The sequence below is a fragment of the Ambystoma mexicanum genome, chromosome 9, assembly GCF_040938575.1.
Source record: "Ambystoma mexicanum isolate Mex_15411 chromosome 9, UKY_AmexF1_1, whole genome shotgun sequence".
Taxonomy (NCBI): domain Eukaryota; kingdom Metazoa; phylum Chordata; class Amphibia; order Caudata; family Ambystomatidae; genus Ambystoma; species Ambystoma mexicanum.
In genome coordinates, this window is record NC_090931.1 from 812,594,583 (window position 1) to 812,620,741 (window position 26,159).

Here is a 26,159-nt window from a genome sequence, read left to right on the forward strand (position 1 = left end):
TCAGACAATTTTGCTGGCTGTGGGAAAAACATCACAAAGGAAAACTCACACTCTCAGCTTCGATGTCACATCGCCCATCTAATGACCAATGGAAGTAAAAATGTCTTGCTAAAGGCGTCGAAATTCAGTGTTCTCCAGACCTTCTGGCTCTGAAAGCATGGACTTCAAGAAAAGTCACCCTTGGCTGGAACACGACTAATATGTGTGAAAATGGGGGCACCCACTTCAAAGAGCAAGCTTCCAACACAAAGGAGACTAATGAAGGCAGAGGCTGACCCAGGAAAAACTAATAGCCGGAAGGCAGGAGGCAGGACCATTTGTCCCAGGTGAAGATTCACAATTTATTTAAAAGGACTATTATCATTTAGGGCTTTTCCCCAACTATCATAAGGCAGATGGATTTCATCTATGTACCATTTTTAATGTAATTTCCAGGCGATTTTGGGGATACAAAATTCATCTTCCTGTGACTCTGGGACCTGTAATGGCCAGTTAAACTAGGTTTATGGCTGATCTGAACAGGTTCCAAATGTGAGAGTTGGTGGAAAATGAAATTATGGATATGCTTAATAACTTAGATATTCATAACTGTTGCGCTTTTTATGGAAATGGCAGAAAGGTGCCACATGGCCATGTTACACGATACAGATTTAGTGGTTAGCTTATCTAATTCCCCATGATTAGCCGAAACAGTAAATATGTTTCGTTTTCTCAGTTGCTAGTAAAATTATGAAGGTGTGATACATAACTAGTATTTGCCAAAAACTTGAAAGGAGAACAAAGGATGATGACAAATGGGAATTGCCAAATATTTCTCCAGACCCATGAACCAATGCTGACTTGGAGGCTGGGTTTGGGTGGAGAAAGAAGGGTAACTGTCTAATCCTAGTGGCAGGGATTATTACAAGGTGCTTCACTAAGATTGTAAAATTGGTGGTGTCATCACTGTATATAAGGGGGGCTGCACTAGGACAGGGGGCACACAGACAAAGGACAACGACTGGAAGACAGAGAGATGAGACAGACCATCAGGAAGGCTGCTAAAACTTACCATCTGACAGTTGTAAGGAGACACTAGAGGAGATTGCTGAGAGTGCATCTGGGTGGATCTGTCTGAACATCTCTAGGAAGGCCTCAAAGCTGATTGGGTCCTGTGGTGGAGAGCGGGAGACCAGATTTGAGATTGGAGTGACCAGACCCCTGCCCTATCTTTCCAGAGTGTCCTGAGATGCAGCAGGCCTTCCTGAACCTTAAACAGAGGCTTGCTATGCCAATAGAATCGAACCAGTGGGAAACCAAAAGGCGAGGGAGTCAGCTTGCCTTGAATCCTTTCCCTTTATAGTGGGTGGGAGGTGGGGGGAACTGAGTAGATCCTTAGCCTATGTAACCAAAAATATTAATTTAGTTTATTCCCCAATTGGCAGAACTCTACTGGGTGAATTTTGTTAAAATTCGAAATTAACAAAGCTCAAATCCCAGTGTGTGCTGAAAACTATAGCCTATACATTAATTGGGTAATCCTTGTTGTCCATCTGACCCCGACTTCTTTAAGGAAGAGGGGAATCTTGCTTTGTTCTTAAATCAGTCCAACCTTTTTATCCAGCGTCCCCAACACCGGCCTTTCAGCAAGGAGGGTCTGAAATCCCAAATTCCCCAAAGCATTCCAATTTGTCTGTCTGACTTCCCAACATAGACTAAAGCAAGTGGGGGGGGGTCTGAAAAACAAAGTGATAAATCACCCCCTGTTTATTTAAAACCGAATGTGTGGGCACAATTACAATTGCCATATGTATTTTTACCAATCTAGAAATCCTACTGCTACCCTTTTAAACCTGCAGGAAAATCAAAATCGCACAACAATACATAAGTGCCTTTGTTATTGATCAGTGGCATTATTTTGTGAAGTGAAATTTGCAGAAAGTTAAGAACTGTGATTGTGTATTTTTTTTTTAACCCACTTTTGTGATTTATTTATGCTGAGAGAAGTTGATTGTCTTGCGCCATGGATAAAGTGGTTTTAGAAATGTTCATGCTAATTTCTATTTCTTTTAATTTAAATAAATACCAATATATTTCCTGCACACTGTCCTGGTACTTGGCTTATTGTTAGCTCAGGGGAGATGGTTCTAAGGGGCATGATATGGGTCTGAGATAGGGCTAAAAATAAAATTCTGTTAAATAGTTTGCTGCAGAACCACTTGTGTGGGGCAGGAAGGAACTACCCGTGTTGAGTGTGGCTTATCATTAAACTGTTACAAATTGGGGGCTCGGGCCGGGATTTAGATTCCTATTCCTGACCCATGACAAGTACTTTGTGACAGTCTATTAATTTTGATGCAATTGCATTAAGGTGGAGGGAAAGTCATATTTTGTTTGTTAAAGTGCCGCTAGGACTTGACTCCTGAGTTCCGGGGAGCTATATAGGTAAAAAACTAAGAGTGTGTAAGAATTTATTTGAGTGAGAATATCAAGACGGAACAGGGTGAAATTGCCCTTGCATAATGAAAGTTGTATTGGAGTGCAACACTTTGATACAATTGTGAAAATGACTGCTGCATGCATTGGGGAAGTCAGGGAGCATCTCGTAACTAAATAATTTCTCAAAGGAGAATGGGTTGAGGACGATGCAGGAAACTGGCAAATCAGAATCGTTCAGGAGGTTACCTCAGTAAGCAATGATATTTGGCTTGAAGCCGGGATATTGCAAAAAGCACTTGAAGCATTTTATGTGACCACAACTGCTCATGATGAGCAGATACAAATGGTTCAGTTAACTGCTGATTTATATTTTCATTTGCTTTCAGAAAAAGAATGTTGACAAAATAGTGAGGTTAGTAGGATGAATCAGGGTGGAGTCCTGTCACACGATCGTGTTCAACAACTCAAGGATGAGCTAAAAACACTGCAACAAGAGAGTGCAGAGTGTGAAACACAGTTCTGTGCTCTGTAAAATGCATATAAAGAGGGTGTAGAAAATCTGATCACACTGCAACACAAGCTAAATGACCAGGATGCTTATAATAGAGTCGTTTCGGAGGACATACTCGCATTCCAATCAGAAATAATTGAAAACTGAAAACAGTTAATTCATTATCAAAGTGGTTGATTCCCAAAATTATTTTGATCAGATATATCAGCAGGTAAGTACTCTTAAACAACAGAGGACACAGCTGATTCAGGAAAACGTCTTGAATCAGGATAACAGTTGCAGAGGATAAATCAGTTGGAAATGGATATAGAAAAGGGACAGTCAGGTTCTCAAGAACTGACCAGAATTAGAGAAGAAAGGAACAAGATTGTAGAGCGAGTCAGGCAAATAGAATCTGAACTATTAGAGGCAGCAACATGTAGGGATGAACAAGAGAAAGTGATTAGTTTCCTAATGGAAAAGCCCCTTGAATATGCACGTAGCATAGAAGGCTCACAGAGGGAAAATGAATCACTTCAGCAGGCTGTGCAGCAAACAAAGGATCGTTTGGTAACTCTGAGCAGGGTGCATGAGATTAATCAGGACTTAGTTTCAGAATTAAAAGCCAACTCTCTGACTACCAACAGCAAATAAATAGAGACACAGGTGTGAGAGCCTCACCAAGGAAATCAAACATTATAAACAGTACCTGAGGCACCATGACCAATCAGAACGTAGAACAAGGCCCACTGATAGAGGTGAGGCACCCTTTCCAACAGGGTCCCATACCAGTCATTTATATCCTCTCATGCACAAATGGGAACTGACCTCACGCATGCCACCTATCCAGAACAGGGCAACATGAGGCTGTTAGACTTAGCTAGGCCAAGTCCAAATAATCAGGAAGGCCAGTCCCTGTCTGTTATTGATAAGTATTCATCTCTATCACACAGAAGGGAAAATGGCCGAACCAGTGTGTCCTGGGAAGTAAGGAATAATATGGTAAGTTGTTCAGACCATGAAAACTCTTATGAGGAGAGAGTCAGGGAGTTAGATTGGCTGAAGATGTGACTACAAAGTGACGACCTTGCCCGCTTTGCTGAAGGAGAAAACCCAGACCCTCAGCCTAGGAAGGGCATTCTAACAACCTATGCATATTCAGAGGAAGGGGGAATTCCCAAGACTTCTTGGTAGCAGGAAAGAAGAAAATGGGTTCTATCCTGGGCCGGAAAGGAAATCCAAGCGAGATGAGTCCAGACCCTGTGGTTCTGGGAGATATTGCCAGTCTCATATAGACAGGGAGTGCCTAGAAGACAGGGAAGGGAGTACCGGTAGCAGTTCTGAGTCAGAAGGTGAATGGACCCAGGTGCATAGGAAGAAAAAGATAGAGAAGCAGAGCAAAGGTTTTGTGAAAGATCCAATAAGACAAAACAAGGCCATTAAGTGCTTCATGACTCCATACCTCAAGAATGCCAAGTATTCGGTATGGGAGCACCTGGAACTTTATGAGCAGATGATGGCAGATCAGGAATGATGTGAATTGTATAGCATTTGCTAAATGGTCATTCTCACCTGAGTACTAACAGTTTCTTTGCAGGACTAGAGGACCAGGATCATCATGAATGGTCCACTTATAAGGTGCCAATATTGAAACATTTTTCCAAACATAGGAACCCACAAGATGCACCGGGGGGCTGAATATAACTTGCAGTGTGGGGAAGATCAGGCACCTAGGGAGTTTGTGCAGGAGTTAAAGCAGGCATTTTCTCAGACTTGCCAGTGGGTGAACACCAATAGTAGGGAGTTCATAACTACATATTTCCATGCTCTCCCCAAAAACATAATGACTCAGTTGTTGCATGATTTTCACGAGCATAGGACCCTGGATTGGGTGATTGAACAGGCCACCAGGATTTGTGATGTCCAAAAGCCTGCTGAGAGTAAAAATACTATCAAACCCCCCCAAACCATCTAACACCCCTGCTGCTGCAAAGGTGACAGAGGTAAAAACTACCCCTCCATTGAATCTGGAGATGGTGGGGCCTAAAAGTAACCCTCCTGCCAACGAGCAAAATGGAAAGTAGTAGGGACCCCCCAACCCAGCCCAATCAAATGGTAGTCAGTCGGGGGCCCAGAAAAAGATCCCTCTGACCCTGCCACCTATATAAATCCTATGTACAAGGGTACTAACCCAATCCTGCGGTATGTACACTCTCTCCCGGTCCAAGCGGAGGGAACTAATCAGGTAAGTGCTGCACTGAGAAACCTCCCCACCAAACTTCCCTTGGAGAGACGTATCACTCCACCTCCCAATCTGAACATGTTTTCCCAGATATCCCACAAACCAGAACTTCCAAAACAATCTCTACCTGGTTCCAGGGCACTAGATCACTGAACCCGGGAGAATGGAGATTCAGGATGGAAAATGATGGGGGGAGTTTTCATTGCCCGAGCTATTCCGGGAGAGGGGACAGTTACCCCTTTCAGGAGCAGCAGAGGTATGACTTGAGAAAACCCAACCACCCAGACAGTCTCTCTGAACTGGAGCAACAGGTCTAGCAACTGATCAATTATCTGAGGAGCATGCCGAGGACTCAGTCCAACTCTCAACCTAACCCTGATTCCCAGAATACCCCACACCCAGGTCTGATGCCCCAGGGGAAGATGACTGGAATAAACCTTCGACAAACCACAGGTTCTAGAGGCTTGGGCCTGGCTGGAGAGGAGATGCCAAGCCCCTGAGGAAGCTTCCGTTCTCACCCAAACAGAACCCCTGAAAACCTCTCAGCCTGAAGGAGTCTCTTCTACCCCCAAATTGTAAGAACCCAAAGAGAAAAGAGTAAGTAGGAGAGGCCAAAGAAGAACCCACTTTGTGGAGGAACTCCGGATTATTGAAAGTGACAAATCCCTGGAAGATTCAGGTAGGCAGACTTTCTTTTCCAAAAATGGTGGGATCCCTTCCAAAGAAAAATGGGTCCCAAAAGACCCTGAGTGGGACAGAGTAAGTATGGAGACTGACCCAGAATCAGAAACTATTCACCCACAAACATGTGAGCCACACAGACGTGAAACAGAGGGGGTGTCCTTTCTCCAAACAGGTTCTGAGAAGTGTTGCCAGGTAGCAGTGGACAGCCAAAGAGCCGGGGGTTAAAGGAGGATTCCCAAACAACACCCATTGTGAGTTGCAAAGCTTTTTTTTACAGATTCCCGAACTCCGGCACAGACAACTGCCCAAGATAACATTGTGTTGGAGTTCAATTTTAAGGATCCACCACCAGGCAGTCAAATAACTCACACTTTCTTTGCACCTTGGAGAAGATAGAAGGCCGATTTTATGCACTGGTTAAGGTGCACGGTCAGTGTGAATTATCAGCTCTGGTGGATACTGCATCCTAAGCCACCCTCCTGTCAAAAAGGGCCTTTGACCAACTAAACTCAGGATGGGGGGAGGGGCACCAAATTCCACTCACACCCATTCCCGGACAACTCCAAAATGTTGATGGGAATGATATTTCCATCAAAGGGACGGTGGATCTGGACATAAAAATTGGATGGCACTGGCTGAAACATCCAGTGATCGTTGTGACTCCAGGGGGCACACATTGTTTACTGGGGAATCATCTCCTGAGTAGGTTACACCTCTGATCGACTGTGTAAACAAGGTCCTCTGGACTCAGACTAACCACCCTATCAAATAAAAAATGAGTACCAATTATGTAAGCCTGAATGGTACCTTTCACGTAATTGATCAACGCTCTAAGAAGATAGAGTAAAATTTAAAAAATAACCAATTCCCAGACATCACAGTCATCTGTGTAGGATAACAAATTGGTGATGGGAATCCTTCTCCATTCTTGAAAATCAACCTTCCTCCCAGTTTTAAGTGGCAATCCAGACTGGAAGCGAACACCCTAAAATTTTACACCAGTCCAAAATCAAAATAAACGTTGAGTCCTGTGAAACCAGACAAAAAATAATCTGCTCAAAGTCTTACGGACATTCAGAAAAAGGACAAGTAGTTTTTCCCCATTCAGTTAAATGAGGGGGAGGAACCAGTGTTTGCCAGAATATGCCTCTGGCATTTCAGCAAAGTATTTCAAGCATCAGACAGGGAGACAGAGTCAGGTTCACAAAAGGCTTCAGGTTTTATTCACGCCAGACTGACACAAACAGCATCGTTGTCAAGTACACGAACCCACGCTCCCCTCTGAAAACAGAGCTTCCTTTTATACTTTTCAGGGCAAAAGAGTTGAACCCCTCCCTTTTCTAAACATGTCCACGCAAAACTCTCTGCTGACTATACTTACGCATCTGGCAATGAATTCTTATCTGTTTAAACCTTCAAATTGAAATACATTCTGGCACCCATCCCAGAATTTTCCCGGCCACACTACTTGAAATATGGTCATACAGCTGCTTCCCTTGTCTAAAATTTCAGACATAGCCTAATTAACTGTCTGGTTTCAGATTTCTTATCTGATTCCTGCAAGGCACTGCAACCTTGATTGTTCAACTCTGGGCTGACTTATGCTGCTACTGTCTGCAGATAGTCGCTTCATTTAATACATTCCTTTTACTCATATTTAGGCATTGTCAGTTAAAAGCATTGTCATTTACATAAATGGTAGAGTTCTTTTCTATCTGGGTATGGGAAAAAACGTAATAATTTTCCTACTCACTTTTTATAATATGCATTCTCTACCTTGCCTACTTCCTAAACCATGATAAAAGCATTTTCAGTTTTATAAACATAACACTATTTAAAGTACTAATGTCTTTTAACCCTATGAGTTCTATTTTCACACATTTACAATACTAAATCACTCCATACAATTTGCTCTGCCTGGCTTTAAGTGGGGGGGCGGGGCTGCCCCCTACGGCATTCAGTTGCTGGTACCTCATCTTCATATCGGCACCTCCATTACACCCACATTTAAATTGAATGACAAATGGGAAGTAGGTCTGGAAACCCCAAATTCCAAACCTCTCCTGCCTGTCAAGTGTATGCTAAACGTTTCCACTGGCAACAAAAGCATAGACCATAATTGTTAGGTCATGAGAGATGTCCCTTCTGCCTTTTATCTGGCAAGTGACATTCTCAACCGATTCACAATCAATTTGGACCTAATTAATAATAAAGCCTGGTCCCGACTGGGGAGAAACCCCATGGGCTTTGAAAACATTGAAAAAGCATTTCGGTCAGCTCAATTTCTGCTTTATGCGGTTCAGGTTCAAGTGTCAGGTGATTTTCCTGGTGTACTCTTCCTGCCCCTACGGTGTGGAAAAGGTGACCTGTGACATTAGGAAGAAGGACGTAGTGTTTCCAAGTCAAGGACGACTACCTCGAATCCCCTGTCCAGGTCAACTCCATCAAAAGAGATCTCTCCACCCAAATGGAGGATACCGCTTAAATTGCCAAGCCCAAGATCTTTTCAGGTTTCAAGCAGATTGTCGAGGAAAGGATCAAACTTGCTGATGTTGCCGAGACAGTGGAGCAAAGACAAAAGCTAAAACGGGTCTTCCTGGAATTCCAAGATATCTTTTCAGTGGACTCATATGAGTGTGGACGCACATCCATTCCTTCAACCACCATTCCCACGGACCCCGAGATGGCTCCCGTATTTGTGAAACAATACTGGTTACCTCTCTCATCCATGGCGTCACTCTAGGAGATTTTTAGGAATTTAGAATCCTGTGGGATAATTTGTCAAATCCACAGTACCTTCAATAACCCAATACTAGGGATCCTCAAACCAAACAGCCAATGGAAACTATGTGCAGACCTGAGGGAGTTGAACAAACAGGTCCACATGTCAAGATGGCCCCTTCCCTACATCGATCAGGGACTGGCCCAGATCCAAGGGCCAAAGGTGTACACCACAATTGACCTGACCAATGGTTACCAGTACAAGCTTGCCTTTACCTTCGAGGGGCAGCAGTACACGTGGACCTGAACCCCATTTGGATACATAAACTCCAGCAACAAGTTCAACATCTTGCTACATAAGGCCATGCCCGATTGGGCGAAAGGGGAAACCTGGCCTCTGTGGATGATGTTTTGATCAAGAGCTCAAATGCGGAGGAACACAAAGCAGAAATCTGCTGTGTTCATACCCAGTTCAGAAGGCCGGATCAAAACTGTCCTTTCAGAAGGCACAGTGGTGTAAGACCCGAGTGAACTTCTTAGGGTACACATGACGGTCTTAATCCCCAGACAAAGAAGGTGGAAGCCTTATTCAAATTAAAAGATCCTACCACTCTGTGAGAATTAAGAAGCCTTCTTGGACTTACTAATTATAGTTGAAAGTTCATTGAAGACTACCCAGAGGTCAGTCAACCCGTGGTCCATTTATTAAAGGCCGGGTCAAGTGGTAGTGGGGTCCAGAACAATCCAGGGCAGTTAAACAACTGAGAAGAAGCCTTTCACAGGCTCCTTGTTTGGCTTACCCCATAAAGAACAAGGATTTCTTCTTGGAGACATGGTTCTCAGATACTTGTCTAAGAGCGGTATTGTACCAAAAGCATGACAAGGCCAACAAAGTCATATCCTACGCAAGCAAGACTTTGTTCTCTGTGGGAGAAATATTCAATGGCTCGGAGAAGGCACTCCTGGCAATGGTGTGGGCACTGAGAAATGACCACTGATTCATACAGGGGGAGCACATCATTGTCGAGACTCCTCACCAACCCTTTCAGTATCTACAAAGTGACAGAATCCAGACGGGGATCGTTAGTAATTCCAGAATTACTTCCTGAATTCCGTCCATGCAAGCTTTCCTGTGGAGGTCAGATATGGCCAAAACAAGAAGAGTCCCGTAGCACAATGGTTGGCAGACTTGCATGATTGTGCTCAAGAAAACTGTCTTGAGGATGAAATTCTACTAACCAACAACAACATAAAGGTGTACTGAACCTCCCCACACAAGGTCTATGAAGAAGGCATGTGTCAGGGGATGCCCAGTGTTTATGTGAATAGGTGCTCCTACCATGTTGATAGCAACGGGGAAAGAGAACTGGTGGCTGGCATTGGGAACACATGGGTTAATGATACCCCAAAACCTTCTGCTGGTTATAAAATAGGACCCCGAAGTAGTCAGGTTGCAGAGTTGATGGCTGTTTATCAAGCCATCCCCCCTGCAGTGCACCACAAACTCAATGAACTGGTCATAATCACTGACTCTGATTATGTCAGGAATGGGTTTGTGGAGCACATGATTAACTGGAAGAATCGAGGCATGCTTTGCGTCAACAGCAAACCCCTAAGCATGCAAAACTGATCCAGTCAATCTGTCGAATCAGAAAATTCAATATTGAGGCTTTTACACCATGCAAAGAGAAATACACCAACACAGGCTTGTAAAGATTGCCAGAATCTTTATTGCAATACTGAACAGTTTACAAAACAAAGTACACAAATAGCTATTTGGCCGTCAGTACTTCACAGAGACCACCAGCAGGTTCAATGCGAGAAGTGAACAGGAATTGATAGCTAGACATCAGCATATTTATACAGTTTCTTAATAACGACGTCCAGCCTCCTACAAGTTAATCATGTACTGGGCTAGGGTTCGCACCAGGTTCATTCCTAATTTACATATCTCGTGCATGCGGTTTACTTCTTAATACATTTACTAATAAGCACTATTATTCTCTGGGTTTAACTTTACACATTTCCTTCAATGCAGGTCAAACAGTTGTTTCGCATGTCATGTTTAAATAGCGTTATTGTTCTTGTATACTTGTAGGTTAACATTGTCGATTCAAGTAATCCCCTGATCCCGAGGTCAACAAAGGACAAGGTCTACATGACCCTAACATGTAGCCTGCAGGCAGGTTGGGTATTAACTCGCCTACAGAGGTTGAAGAGGTTAAAGTAAGAACAAGAGAACACAGGTCGGCCATTTTAGGCCACAGGGTGACTTTGCACGATAAGCCAAAATGGCTGCTTTAACCTAAAATGGAGGATTCATTACCTTAAGGTCACGACCTTGCAATGCACAGTTGCTCGCAAAGCGACTGGGCATAGGCCAACATATAGAATGAGGACAAAACAATATTATATCAGTTTTAACAAACCCTCCTTTTGGCCTATGCCAAACGCTAAACTACCTTCAATCACTTTGCAACTAACTCCACATTTCAACGTCTATACACCATGAATCATTATCAGACATATCTATTGCCATTAGATCAGACACTAGAGTATCTTTCAACACGTACTCCTTGGAAACCTTATCTGGGGCGTATATTTTATGCCCTAATACACTTGTTGTTTGCGCGCAACACCTCCCTAATACCGAACATATACCAGGGAGACACTGTATACAACAACAAAGGAACAGAAAACTACCCAAGATAATCAGCAGGGCCGAAAACAACTTCCATCCCCACGACCGTAGGAGGTCCCAAAACCATGCACTAAGTTCCCAGTTTCCCTCAGGAACATGCACTTCTGAACTAAGAACATGTAGATTTTGGATCGCCCTAAAGATCGTTGGAGAGGAGTCTGGTGCGTAAACTCAGCAAGCGGACCCCACTAATTTACATACTCCTCCACGCTCAGCCAGAGTGACATCTAATGCCATCCGGTTCTGAAGAGCCACTAATCTTATCGCTTTCTGTTCTGAAGTCATATTATAAAGTATGTCAGTGGTCCGGTTGTACTCTCGCTAGTCCCTGATATCTTCTGAATTCATAATTTGCCCAAAAAATGGCACAAAGGATTTCATGATGTCTCCTAGAGTATCCCCCTTCACATCTGGTCATGGACGAGCCTTCGAAATTTCTGCAGTACTGGCAATAAATACCCCAGGTAATAGAATCCCTAAATAGCAAGTTCCTTGCCAATCCCTGGGCAACCATGGAAATGCCACATTACCGCAAACAAAATAGACAGGTTCACCTACATACAGAGGTCTGTTCTCACTAGTCAAATTCGTCAAATTCGCAACGTTGGTGCATCTTCTAAAATCACCCATTGACCGTGTTCCATTCCTCTGTATGCAGAAGGAAACTGAATCGGGGCTATGGTTAACAGAATAAAATGGAGGCGTGGCATCCTTATTGCCTATAGGAGCCATTTTGAAAGAGATCAAAGACTGAAAAGGACAAGACAATCTATCAGAGGGCCTAACAGAAGCAACGTTTGATTACTCCTATTTGCAAAAAGTGAGCATCCCAGGGGCATCAAAACACGTTTTTAAAAACTATTCAAATTTGTACCATCAAAGTTCCCTGAGATGCTGTCATTCCATGAGCCAAAGAATAGTGCTCTAAGAGAAGCATATCAAGCAGTTGTCAAAGGTAAAGGATGAATGTACCAACCTAGCCCCTTATCCCCATGTTGTGGTAAATGCGAGCAGATCCAGCTGTTGGTCCTATTAAAAATTGTATGAGTGGCATTCATTATTAACAAAAGAGTAATATTCTGATAGTTCCGACTATGCGAACAATCTCTAGGCGACAAGGTATGCAATTGCACGGAAGGAGTGGGTAAAACAGATACATTTTCAACAGGTAAAAAGTCCTCTAGCGGATATCCTTCCTCCAGGTACCATAACCCAAAACCAATAGTTACTAAAAACCCCGTTATTATTACAAAAAGGCAACAATACATTTTCGGGGTCCCCTTACACGCTTGATCGTTGTCTCTGCTAGTCACATATTTATCTAAAAGTTCGGTACGAGCGGGTGCAGGCATCGTAATCTTCAATCGAAAAACACCAATTGTTTGTTTGCTGGTGACTTCAGTCGCGCGTCTTCTTAATGTCTTTCCCACAACCCTTAGCCAACAGCATCCTTTCGTACAGTCGGGCCAAAAGGCAAGCCCTCAAATGATTTCCTCAATCGCACTGTCAAACCGTGCCGTACGTCTATCTTCTAGGACGTGAATTATATTTCACAATTTCCGGTGCTGAAGGATCAGAAAAAAGTATTTCGTCACTTCCCACTGGAGGTGGCGAGTGAACGGAAATGGGATCAGAAAATGGATGATCCGGAAGTACCACTGTTGGAGAGTGCGGAGACAAAATGGCCGTTTTGTCTGGCCTTACGAATTCTGGAACAGTCTCCGATACTCTCTTGTCAGTTGTTGCTGTTTCGGGCACGTTGGTTACAGCATTGGAAAGGGATTCTGTGTCTTCTGTATCGTATGGCACGGGCTGCGGGATCCATTTGGTGTGTCTTGCGTGTATCCAGTTCTTCCACCCTGCTACCCGCACCGCAGTCTGGGTGACTAGCAGGACTTGGTAGGGACCCCTCCACCGAGGTGCAAGGCAAGACGACCTTTCGAAAACTTTCACGAGGATCCAGTCCCCCGGTCGTAGACTGTGACCGGGACCCTTGTACCGTACAGGTAATGCCTCTTGCACTTGGTGATAAATTGAAAATAGATTTTTAGTCAACTGGTTACAGTAATCTGAAAGAAGTACATTCTCTATATCCCACAATGAGCGACTCTTTGGCATACCCCAAATATTAGTAGGCCTCCCCATTACCACCTCAAAGGGACAGAGCCCAGTCTTAGTTTGAGGGGTTGTTCTCATCGACAGCAACACGATCGGTAAGGCGTCTGGCCATTTTAACTTGGTGCAAGCACACGTCTTAGCGAGTTTGTTCTTTATAATGCCGTTATGCCTTTCCACCAATCCGGCACTTTGGGCATGTCTGGCCAAATGGAACTGTTTATCAATCTGTAATCCTTCACATATTTGTAGGATAGCAGCAGCGATAAAGTGTGGCCCATTATCTGACCAGATGACTCTCGGCAGCCGGAACCTAGGAAATAACTCTTTCAACAGAGTTTTTGCCGTGGTTATGGCCGTTGCATCTCTAACAGGGAAGGCCTCAACCCACTTGCTAAATGCACAAATGACAACCAACACGTATTTAAGATTGTTGCAACGTTCCATTTCAATAAAATCAAAGTGGATGACCTCAAACGGAACAGAAGGTGGAGCGAAACTTCCTCTAGGAGTCGAGGTACCTTTTCCTACATTGTATTGCAAGCAGACCAGGCACCCTTGGACAAAGTGCTGCGCAATTTTGAAAATTCTATCATTGGCCCATACACTGTGTAACATTTTAGTCAATTTACGCGCACAGACATGGGTCAGACCATGAGCCATAATGACCATCATTGTAATATAGGCGTCAGGGAGTAACCATTTTCCTTCAACATTGTCCACCCAACACCCATCACCATCCAATCTCCCTGCACCCTCGACCCATTTCTTGGTCTCCTCTACAGTAGCATCTGCTTGAATGTCTTTTACAGAATCGATACTTTCACCAAAAGTGCAAACATTTACAGTTTCCCTTACAGCATACATTTCTGAACTAAAATCAGTGGCAGTTTGTTTAGCTATCTAATCAGCGAAAGCATTCCCTTTTCCTATATCATCTGTAACCTTTTGATGTGCTGTACATTTTACGATGCTTAACTGAACAGGGAGTGCGAGCGCTGAAAGTAATCGCACTATTAAAGTGCCGTGCTGTATCTTTGTGCCATGTGAGGTCAAGAAACCTCGTTCTTTCCAAAGTCTACCGAAGTTGTGAACTACCCCAAAGGCATACTGACTGTCGGTATATATATTTACTATAAGCCCTTCAGAAAGTTCACAAGCTTGAGTTAATGCTATAATTTGTGCGGCCTGCGCTGTATTATGCATAATTCTTTTGGTTTCCACAATCGTGCTTAAGGTAGTGACGGCATAAGCAGCCGTGGATGTACCATTCGGAAGTTTGAAACAGGAGCCATCACAAAATAGCTCTCGCTGTGGGCTATTCAAAGGCGTGTCTTTCAAATCGATTCTACCTTTAGTCTCTTGTTCTGTAGTGTAAAGGCAATCGTGGGACGTTTCATCACCATCAACAGTATCTTGCGGGAGAGGTAAAAGTTCAGCCGGATTTAATACACAATACCTCTGAATTTGAATGTGGGGAGCAAGCAAGATCAATTCGTATCTTGTCAATCGTGCGGAAGTAAGGTGTTGCGTTTGAGTTCTACTTAATAGAATATCTACAGAGTGAGGTACCATTAGGGTTAACGCATGACCCAGGACCATTCCCTCGCTCTGTTTTACAGACGCAGCAGCAACAGCTCTCAAACATCTCAGCAATGCGCATGCAACAGGATCAAGGACGGATGAGAAATAGCCGCACAGACTATTCTTCCCTCCATGTTCCTGCGTTAACACAGCCAAAGCACATCCGTCACGTTCATGCACATGCAACACAAAGGCCTTTTCATAATTTGGAGTTCCTAAATCCGGTGCTGAACACAGCGCAGTTTTGAGCAAATCAAATGCTGTCTGGTGTTCCAAAGTCCATGGCAATGGCAAAGAAATGCCCTTTTTTGTCAAAGTCAGCATTGGTGTAATCGTTAACGAAAGGTTAGGGATCCACAATCTACAGTAAGAAGCCATACCTATCAGGGCTCTAACTTCCTTCTGCGTATTTGGGACAGGCATGCCAGAAATAGTTTTTATTCGTTCAGGTGTCAACCTTCTTCCCTCCTTTGACAGGAGATAGCCTAAATAGGTGACCTCCTGACAACAATATTGGAATTTTTTGAGTGAAGCTTTGTGTCCATGTTTTGCTAGATGACAAAGCAACAACATGGTGCCTTCTTTACAGGCACTCTCAGAATCAGCAGCCAAGAGGAGATCATCTACATACTCTAGTAACGTGCAAGAGGTAGGCAACTCAAGAGTATCGAGTTGCTCTTTTAATGCTCTACTATAAATACTTGGACTCCCAGTGTACCCTTGTGAATGAGCGTCCACCTAGGGTAAATGCGAACAAATACCTACTATCCTTGTGTATAGCAATAATGATAAATCTTTTGAAGGGTACATTTTCTGAATGCCTAATTGAAACGCTCTGTCCGTGTTCCTAACTGATTCCAATTGTTTATTTTGATCATATAACAGTGCCTTTTCGGCATTCGTCGTATGTCAACGCATATGTTTCTCTCTACTCTTTTGTTGCTGTAAACTTCTGTCTTCCAACTGTGCAATGCGTCAAATGCTGCCGGTCTAGCCTTTTTCTTTACCAATACATACTCTAGATATTATATGCGAGGGTTTTCAAAGCTACCATTGTTTGGCCACCAAAGATTTAGAGTTATTTCTGGTCTGTCTGTGCCAAATATCATTAAATGCTATACTACCAAAGCCTTTCTTACAGTACATAGTACATGCCGGCGACCCCTCCTGTGGTGCGGGACGGCTATCTTCCAAAGATTGTCTGTCGCTGCGGAATAATGCCCTGAAGCAGGCAGACAATTTCCCAGGCATATCAGAATTCTGGTGTTACCTGGTCAAATAATTGTGCTCGCGAGTACAATGCGCCAAATTCAAATTGTCAGGGATAAATTAAGAATCGGGTCACGATTCACCTGACCAAAGGACTGGGAGGCCCGATCGGGTTACTAAGAACAATTCTAAGGACCCACGTGTCTGGTGATTTCAGCAAATTTACCCACCTCGCTATATGGACCCTCATCAAGACGTTGTCTCGGGCTACAGCTCACCGTTCAGGGATCGGATCGTGCTATTCTGTCGAGGAATTTGCTTCTCGTCCAGAGGGGCCGTTTTGTTGGCACCGTCCGATCCCGGTCCAGTAGCCGAGCCAACCTTCAATGAGACGAAGTCAATCTTGAGGGTCCCTATCCGGGCGCCATCTGTGGAATCAGAAAATACAATATTGAGGCTTTTACACCATGCAAAGAGAAATACACCAACACAGGCTTGTAAAGATTCCCAGAATCTTTATTGCAATACTGAACAGTTTACAAAACAAAGTACACAAATAGCTATTTGGCCGTCAGTACTTCACAGAGACCACCAGCAGGTTCAATGTCAGCAGTGAACAGGAATTGCTAGCTGGACACCAGCATATTTATACAGTTTCTTCATAACAATGTCCAGCCTCCTACAAATTAATCATGTACTGGGCTAGGTTTCGCGCCAGGTTCATTCCTAATTTACATATCTCGTGCATGCGGTTTACTTCTTAATACATTTACTAACAAGCACTATTATTCTCTGGGTTTAACTTTACACTCTTTACACATTTGCTTCAATGCAGGTCAAACAGATGTTTCGCATGTCATGTTTAAATAGCGTTATTGTTCTTGTATACTTGTAGGTTAACATCGCTGATTCAAGTAATCCCCTGATCCCGAGGTCAACAAAGGACAAGGTCTACATGACCCTAACATGTAGCCTGCAGGCAAGTTGGACATTAACTCTCCTACAGAGGTTAAAGAGGTTAAAGTAAGAACAAGAGAACACAGGTCGGCTATTTTAGGCCACAGGGTGACTTTGCACGATAAGCCAAAAATCGCGGCTTTAACCTAAAATGGAGGATTGATTAACGTAAGGTCACGACCTTGCGATACAGATTTCCTTGCAAAGGGACTGGGCATAGGCCAACATATACAATGAGGATGAAACAATATTATGTCAGTTTTAACAAATCGACCATCTTGTGACTTCCAATGAGATGACTATCTATTGGAACAAGATAAGAGGTCCTTCCAAGATAGAGGGGCTAGCTAAGAATGGGAATTACCTGGCTGACCAGCTGGCTAAAACCAGAGCTCGGGATTTCATAGAAACAGAATCCCCACTGGGTGAAATCCAAATGGCAGCTGTCACCAGGTCACAAACTCAGGCTAACAGCGAACTCTCAACACCCTAGTGGAGTAAAGGTACCCCATATGTAGATTTGATCACTGCACAGAAAGAGGACGTAATCATTGGGAAATGTTATCGACACATTGAAGACCCCGTAAGCTTTCCTCTAACAGAGTCGGATTATGCCATTAAAGAGGATCTCTGTGTGTTTTCCAAGGTGTTCCGGATCCAAGGAGGGTTGTTGTTAATGAGAGCCCTATCTGGCTATGACCAGAGAGTGGCACCTACCTCATTCTGAAGCCCGATGATGAACCATGCCCATGACGCGGCCACTGCCGGTCATAGAGGGTTTCATATGACATTGGAAATCTTGCATGAGGCTGCCTACTGGCCACACATGGGCCAGGACCTTGACACTTAGCTAAAGGGGTGTCTTGTGTGTGCTCAATTCCAACCCAATTCACTCACACACAGAGCTCCCCTACAAAAAAGGGGAATGACACCGCCTTGGTCAAATTTGCAAGTCGATTTCATCGGGACTGTGATTCGCTCATCTGGAGGAAACAATTGCACATTGACTGTGACATGCTTGTTCACGAAGTGCGTAGAATGTCTTCCAGCCCCGAATTGTAAGACAGAGGCAGTTGCTGCAGTAGTGATCAACCACATCTTCTCTCGTTTTGGCCTCCTGCAAAGAATTTTGTCGTCCAGAGGAAAGCATTTTACCAGTGAGGTGATGGCGAAGATCTGGGAGATTCTAGGGGTAAAAAGATAACTCCACATTGCCTACCACCCGGCCTCAAGCAGGGGGTGGCGAGATACAACAAAACAATTGTGAATATCTTAAAGAAGTTTGTGGCAGACTCTGGACCCAGTCCCGACATCCAATTGCTGCTTATCCTGATGGCTATTAGGTCTACACCATCAACTGCAACAAAGATGTCTCCATTTGAGCTCATAACCAGACGAAAAATTGTGTTAGCACAGCATCTGCTCTATAGGACTCAGGAGCAGACACTGATAAATGCGGCCACTACTCATGAGTACATTGAACATTTAAGGAAGCACCTCCAGCATGCTTTTGCTTATGCTCAGTGCAATTTAGAAAAGTCAACTGAAGTAATGAAGACCTACTATGATCTAAAGACCACCAAGAAAGAGTATGAAATCGGTGAGAAGGTTTACCTGTTAAATTTTCAAAGGAATCAGGCCAAGGAGCGGAAATTCCTCCCATCTTAGTGTGGTGCCTATGAAATTGCAGATAAAATATCACACGTTGCTTTAAAGATCTGCATCCCAAAAGGAGAACTGACAGAAGAAAAATGAGCCCACATCAATCAGTTGAAAATCTGTCATCCCAGACAAGATTTACGACTGATTGATGAGCCAAATGAAAGTCGAGCAGAGGAGGCATCTGAAGAATGAAAAGGAAGGATAAAAAATCGGATGGAATAAAAACCTAGTTAAGGGGACATTATGGTTACAGTAAAACTGAAAAACCTCAGAAATTCGCAGTTATGGTAAGCTAAGCAACCATAACTCGCGCCACCACTGTGCACTGCTAAGACTAACACCCAGGACATCAAAAATGACATCACAAATGTCCCACTGTAAGGAGGAAGGATTATCCTTCCTGCAGCGGGATGCCTTTTCCAAGACAGCCAACATGGAAAGAGAAGGCAGGGCTCCGTACAAAGCCCCTCTTCCCTTGCCATGGCAGCCTGCAAATCCCTATGAACATATTACCACAAGCACTTTTTTTCCCTTTCCAACCTATCCAACCTCGAATAACTTTACCACATAGCCGATCCCAGGTAGACATAGCTTTAACACCATTTTCCGTCCCTAGCGGTCATGGCCAGTAGCCATATTGTCCGTGTCATGACCTTATGCCATGACCCAGACAATCTGGCTACTACCCATGGCCACAGGCTATACCTCAGTCACCAAAGTTACATGACTATTGTTTGTACCTACATTAAGACACTTGTCAAAAAATAAAACATGGGCACATTTGCAAAACCATGCTTCAATGTCCTTGCCAATGCTCCTCACGAGTTTGCTCGAAATCCGCCCATGTTTTATTTTTTAAAAAGTGCCAAAATGTATTTACATACAATAGTCATATAACTCAGCCCCCACTTGACAAAATCCATTCAGTCTTTACACAGACATTGAAGGTTGGGTCTATAATCTTTCTCAAAACATTTGTCCACATTCGTCAAATAGCAACTAAGTTATAAGCCATCTAAAAATGTTGAGACTCCCCCTCTAATTTTGCCCCCTCTTTAGAAAATCCCACCAGACTTTAAAAAACCATTTATATCTAAATCCAAAATCGTTTTGCCAAATGTGAAAATGTGTCAAATGACACCACATTTATATGCCTTTACAATATTTTAGGACCCTCCCTCTAATTTTGCCCCCTCTTGACAAAATCCCACAAAACCTTGCAAAAACATTCAGGATCAGTTCTAGAATACAATTGCAAAATTACATGCAGTTTCATTGAGTGGCGCAAACGTTGTATGCCAACCAAAAACTGCTTTTCCCCAACCCTGTAATGCAGAAATAGGTACTGATGTCCTAGGACATCTGAAGTGTCTGGAACACCACAGGACTGCCCCAGGACATCTGGAGTGCTTGTGGACTGTCGGGGGGTGAAACAACCCATGTTCTGGCTTACTATGGCCATATCCCATCCCATCCTCATCCCCCCACATCCCCAGAGATTGTTTGTTGAGTTTGACAAGTGCAATGTTGCTTTTTTAAAATGTTTTCACCGCACTGTCCGCGGGCCCCAAAAAAGTCTGTGAATCCAAGATGGCGGACGTTTCAGGAAAACCGACACTTCTCACGTTTTCTCACCACCCAATCAGCGGCCGCGTCCCGATGTCTGCGGTCCATGCAAAAAATTCACACATTTTTCTGCCCAGTCAGAGGCCAGTCCGTTGACCGAACAGGGAAGTGAGTCCGCGGAGTATAATAAATATAACATAGATATCACACATTTTTTTGCCTTATGTTTTGGTCATTTAAAAATGAACTACTGGACAGGTTTACACCACGTTAACAAAAGCACGCTTTCGGGACCAAGCCGCTGCTCCTGCCGCACATTTGGTGAAAATCCGTCCAGCAGTTTGGGCTGTAGGTGTGACCAAAGTCTTTTCCCATTGTGTCTATGTGAAAAAATACATTTTGTGAAACCCCCCTATAACTTTGCCCCCCTTGACCAAACGTCACCAACCTTTGCAAAGAAATTCAGAGTGGGCCATATACCTTTTTTGCATAGTTCGATGAGGATTCGTCCAAGGGGAGCAAAGTTATAAACCATCCTAAAAGTGCTCTTCCTATGGGTTTAGCAACTTAACCATAACTACATGGCCGTTACCGCAGGCCATGTAATATATACTATAAATATATGTATATATATAACAGGGAGTAATTTATATGGTCTTATTGTACAGAAGAAGAAAATAAATAAAATGTGTTTTATGAAATGGAAATGTCATGTTATAATTGTATGTTGTTGTTGTTGTTGTAAGTTCTATGTACATCTTCCTGGGGAAAAATGTGTGTGAAAAGTACTGAAACACTTTTACTATCTTATATCAGAGAACTAACCTCCTTAACTTCCAGCCTGGAGGTGAGAGTGGAGTCCGGTGAGAACCCCAGCGACCTGGAAAGGAAGGAAGGGGGTACCATGCCACGTCCTCCAACCCAAAGATGGAAGGGGAGGCTGGAGTACCCACTCCCAATAGAAGGAAGAAAAAGGGGTCCCATGCCATACCCTTCAACCAAGACATGGAAGGGGATACAGGAGTGCCCACTCCCTGATGAAGGAAAATATGCATAATGAAACCCCACTCTGCCTTGCTCTTCCCCAACAAAGACTCATGGAAGAACGGGCCAGGGTGCATGTAGGGTGCATGGTGCAAATACCCCAAACAGCCGTCCCTTTCACATAAATAGCAACATTTTAAACATTGAAACAAAAACAGCTGGTGTTTGCTTTTGTTTTTCAAGTAAAGTTAAAGAGCCATGTGGAAAGGGGCCTACCTGTCATTACCAATTGACAAGCAGCAGAATCAAAGTTTCCACTCACATGGAAAATAGGATATTTACACATTGAAAACAAAAACGGCCTGCACATGTTTGTGCAAATAAAAACGTTTTGAAAAGTAAAAGTGAAAACAAAATATATCACTGCTCACAAAAACATTTCAGGTAAACAAAACATGATGTGTGGGTTGATAAAGCGCAATGTATATTATGTTTCACCACATAACTCCAGTGACACTTGAAGGGCCACTTTGTCTTCATGAAAAAATGCCAGACAAGGAAGAAGCCTTTGCTAGCTGTGGAGAAAACCTCACAAAGGAAAACTCACACTCTCAGCCTGGATGTCACATCTCCCATCCACAATAACCAACCACAATAAAAATGTCCTGCTAAAAGCATTGAAATTCAGTGTTCTCCAGACCTGCTGAATCTGAAAGCGTGGACTTCAAGAAAAGTCACCCTTGGCTGGAGCACGACTAATATGTGTGAAAATGCGGGCACCCACTTCAAAGAGCAAGTTTCAACACAAAGGATACTGAAAAAGGCACAGACTGACCCAGGAAAAACAAATGGCTTGAATGCAGGTGGCAGAACCATTTGTCCCACATGAAGATTGACAATTTATTTAAAAGAACTATTATCATTTAGGCCTTTTTCTCAGCCATCATAAGGCAGATGGATTTCATCTGTGTGCCATTTTTTTAATGTAATTTCCAGGCAATTTGGGGGATATAAAACTCATCTTCCTGTGACTCTGGGAATTGTAATGGCCAGTTAAACTAGGTTCCTTGCTGATCTGAATATGTTCCAAATGTGAGAGTTAGTGAGCAGGTAGAAAATCAAATTAGAGATATGCTTAATAACTTACATATTCATAACTGTTGTGCTTTTTATGGAAACAGCAGAAAGGTGCAACATGGCCGTGCCTCATGGCCGTGATACAGATTTGGTGGTTGGCTTATCTAATTGCCCATGATTAGCTGAAACAGAAAATATGTTTGTTTGGCAGTTGCTAGTAAAATTATGAAGTTGTGATACATAACTAGATTTTGCCAAAAAAGTTGAAAGGAGAACAAAGGATGATGATGAATGGGAATTGCCATATGTTGCTCCAGACCCCTAAACCAATCCTCACTTGGAGGCTGGGTTTGGGCCGAGAAAAGAGGGTAACTATCCAATCCTAGTGGCAAAGATTATTGCAGGGTACTTACCCACGATTGTAAAATTGGTGGTGTCTTTGACTGCACTAGGACAGGGGACACACAGAAAAGGGAGAATGAAGGGAGGACAGAGAGAAGAGACAGACCACCAGGAAGACTGCTGAAACTTACTATCTGACAGCTGTAAGGAGACACCAGAGGAGATAGCTGAGAGTGCATCTGGGTGGAGCTGTCTATCTCTAGGAATGCCTCAATGCTGACTGGATCCTATGGTAGAGAGCCGGAGGCCATTTTTGAGATTGGAGTGACCAGACCCCTGCCCTATCTTTCCAGAGTGTCCTGAAATGCAGCTGGCTTTACTGAACCTTAAACAGAGGCTTGCTATGCAAGCAGAAGTGAGCCCTGGGAAACCAAAAGGTGGTTGAGTCTGCTTGCCTTGAATCGTTTCCCTATATAGTGGGTTTGGGGGGGGGCAAATTAATTCCCCCTTTGGCAGAACCCTACAGTGTGAATTATATTACAATTTTAAATTAACAAAGCTCACTTCCCAGTGTGTGCTGAAAACTATAGCCTATACATTAATTGGGTAATCCTTGTTTTCCATCTGACCCCAACATCGATACGAAAGAGGGGTCTTTGTTCTTAAATCAGTCCAACCTTTTCATCCAGCTTCCCCAACACCAGCCTTTCAGTAAGGGGGGACTGAAATCCAAAATTTCCCAAAGTATTCCAGATGTTCTGTCTGACTTCCCAACATAGACCAAGGCAAGGGCGGATCTGAAAAACAAAGCGATAAATCATCCTGTGTTTATTTTAAACCAAAATTGGGGGGAAAATTATAATTGCCATATGTATTTTTTACCAATCTTGAAATCCTAATGCTACCCTTTCAAGCCTGCAGGAAAATCAAAATCGCACAACATTACATATGTGCCTTTGTTATTGATCCATGTGATTATTTTGTGAAGTGAAATTTGCAGAAAGTTAAGAATTATGATTGTGTTCTTTTATAACTCACTTGTATGATATATTTATGCTGATAGAAGATGATTGTCTTGTGCATGGATAAAGTGATTTTTGAAATTTTTGTGCTAATTTCTATTACTTTTAATTTAAATAACTACCAATATATTTCCCGTACACCAGCCTGGTTCTTGGCTCATTGTGAGCTAATGGAGAGGGATCCAAAGGGCATGATATGCATGTGAGATAGGCCTAAAAAAAGAATCTGTTAAATAGTTTGTTGCAAAACCACTTGAGTAGGGAGGGAAGGAAGTCCCTGTGTTCAGGGTGGCTTATAAATAAACTGTTGTTCCATATCCCAGCATTCTGCGAGGGTTCAGCAGGAGCGGCTGGTCTCAGTTGTGGATCAGAGGTCTAGGTAACATTAGGGTGGTCTGTGGCAGTTTGGGGGGCCCATGAAGTGGGAGTGTGGTGGACCGGGGAGTCCGGGCAGCCCTCCTTGGTATGAAGTTGGAGCGGATGCACCAGAGGTAGAACGAAGTGCGGGTTGAGTGCGGTGTGGCAGGCTAGTGAACAGGAGGACCCTCTGCCCTTCATCAACTTCTGACATCTGCAGACAATGGCACTGGAGACAGGACAAAGGCAGAGCTGGAAACAGATGCCCGGGCATATGTTCAACATCATCTTTAATACAGATTCAAAAGACACCAGAAGCAGCAGCACTGAGCTCCTACAATCATCTTGATTTTATACACTTTTGAGACTGATGCAACAGTACATACAATTTCACAATACAAATCAGCCAGAAATAAACATCTACTTGTCTGTGCTTGGTTGGTTTAACTTGCCACTCACCAAGCCCACACAAGTTCATTTTGGCAAGCATTATTTGACTGACACCTAATCTGATAAGATAGCCTGAGACCCAGCCATGTCTCATTATAAATACTAAAATGCCTGCCAAGAAGCAGCATCTGATTTTCGGGGCCTGCCAAAATTCAATTGGCAGCTTATACTTTGAGAAGTTTAATGAGTTCATCGTATTTGTTTCAAAGTAAGCAGCTGTTTCAACTAAATAGTAGTCTTCCCATGCTCCTTATCTGATTTACTATCAATCATTGTCTGCTTTTCCTGCCAAGAAATTCTAAATATACAATACCAGACCAGCTTATCACCCATTGAAATGCTGCCAAAGAATATTAAAGATCAGAATGAGTCAGGCCTTTTGCCACCTGGAACCAAAACCATTTTGTTTTTGGTATCCTTCTTAGAATCTATCCAGCCTGTTCAGCCTAGAGACTAAGCCATGCTACCAAACGGTGAACCAATCTACTTTTGTACATAACTCATTGTCTATCCAGTTTTCTGACTATATTTTAGTTATTCATGATGTATGTGTAATACCCGAGAGACCCTCCATCTCCTGGGTCATTCTGACCACAAAATATATGTCACCCTATATGTACCTTTTGTCTTCGAAAAGCACTATCATTCTGATGTTTACAAAACTGGAACCACTGATCAGCCTATTACGTAATCTGCATTCAGTTTGGGGGCTCAGCACCTCCTCTACCCTCCCCCCTATCTGTATTTAGACACCTATTCAATACATGACTACTAAACCCAATATCCACCCTCCCCTATATTCAGTGTGCCTATACATCACTGTCCCAGTCACCCCCATCAGTATGGTGATTTGTCTCAACATGGGAGGTATCATAAAAATATTTCCACAGAATCAACTATAACTTACATTATTTTGCATTCTCCTGGTCTAAAACCTATGTATATCCTTAACGAACACCTTTGTTTGCCTATATCTGGACCCTATCGCTATTACTTGGCAATTTCAGCCACCACGAGTATCAAGAGAAATCATTCCATGAGGGAACCCACCAACCCATTTCTGAATTTGTCCACATGTGATTTTTACTGCACACTATTTCCTTCCTCCCACCCCAGGACACTTCCTAGTTTCCTGTCCTCTCTTAATACACATTTCATTGTTTGTTTTCCTTTCATTTTTCTTCCATTGACACATCTTCCACCTGATTCATCTTATTTCAGTTTATTCTTCATCCATGGACCATCTCCATGGTAAGTCTATTTTTATTTGTCCAGTCTCATAGGCCCTTTAAATGCATAGACCAGTAGTCAATTATTTTTAATCACATAGTACTCAGAATGTTAGTCATTTTTATTTGAATAAGGAAGTCAGGGGGCATTCGTTTAGTTCTGGGGAACACAAGGATGGGGGAGTCTCATGAGGATTTTTCCAAAGTGGTTGCAACTGTGCATCTGGCTGGGTCTCTTGATCTTTTCTCTCTGCTCGCTAATCTCCTTGTGTGTAGGTATCTCCCATCCATCCATCCATGTGTTTTTCTTTAAACACTGCTGCCTACTTAACAATTTCTACTGAATTTT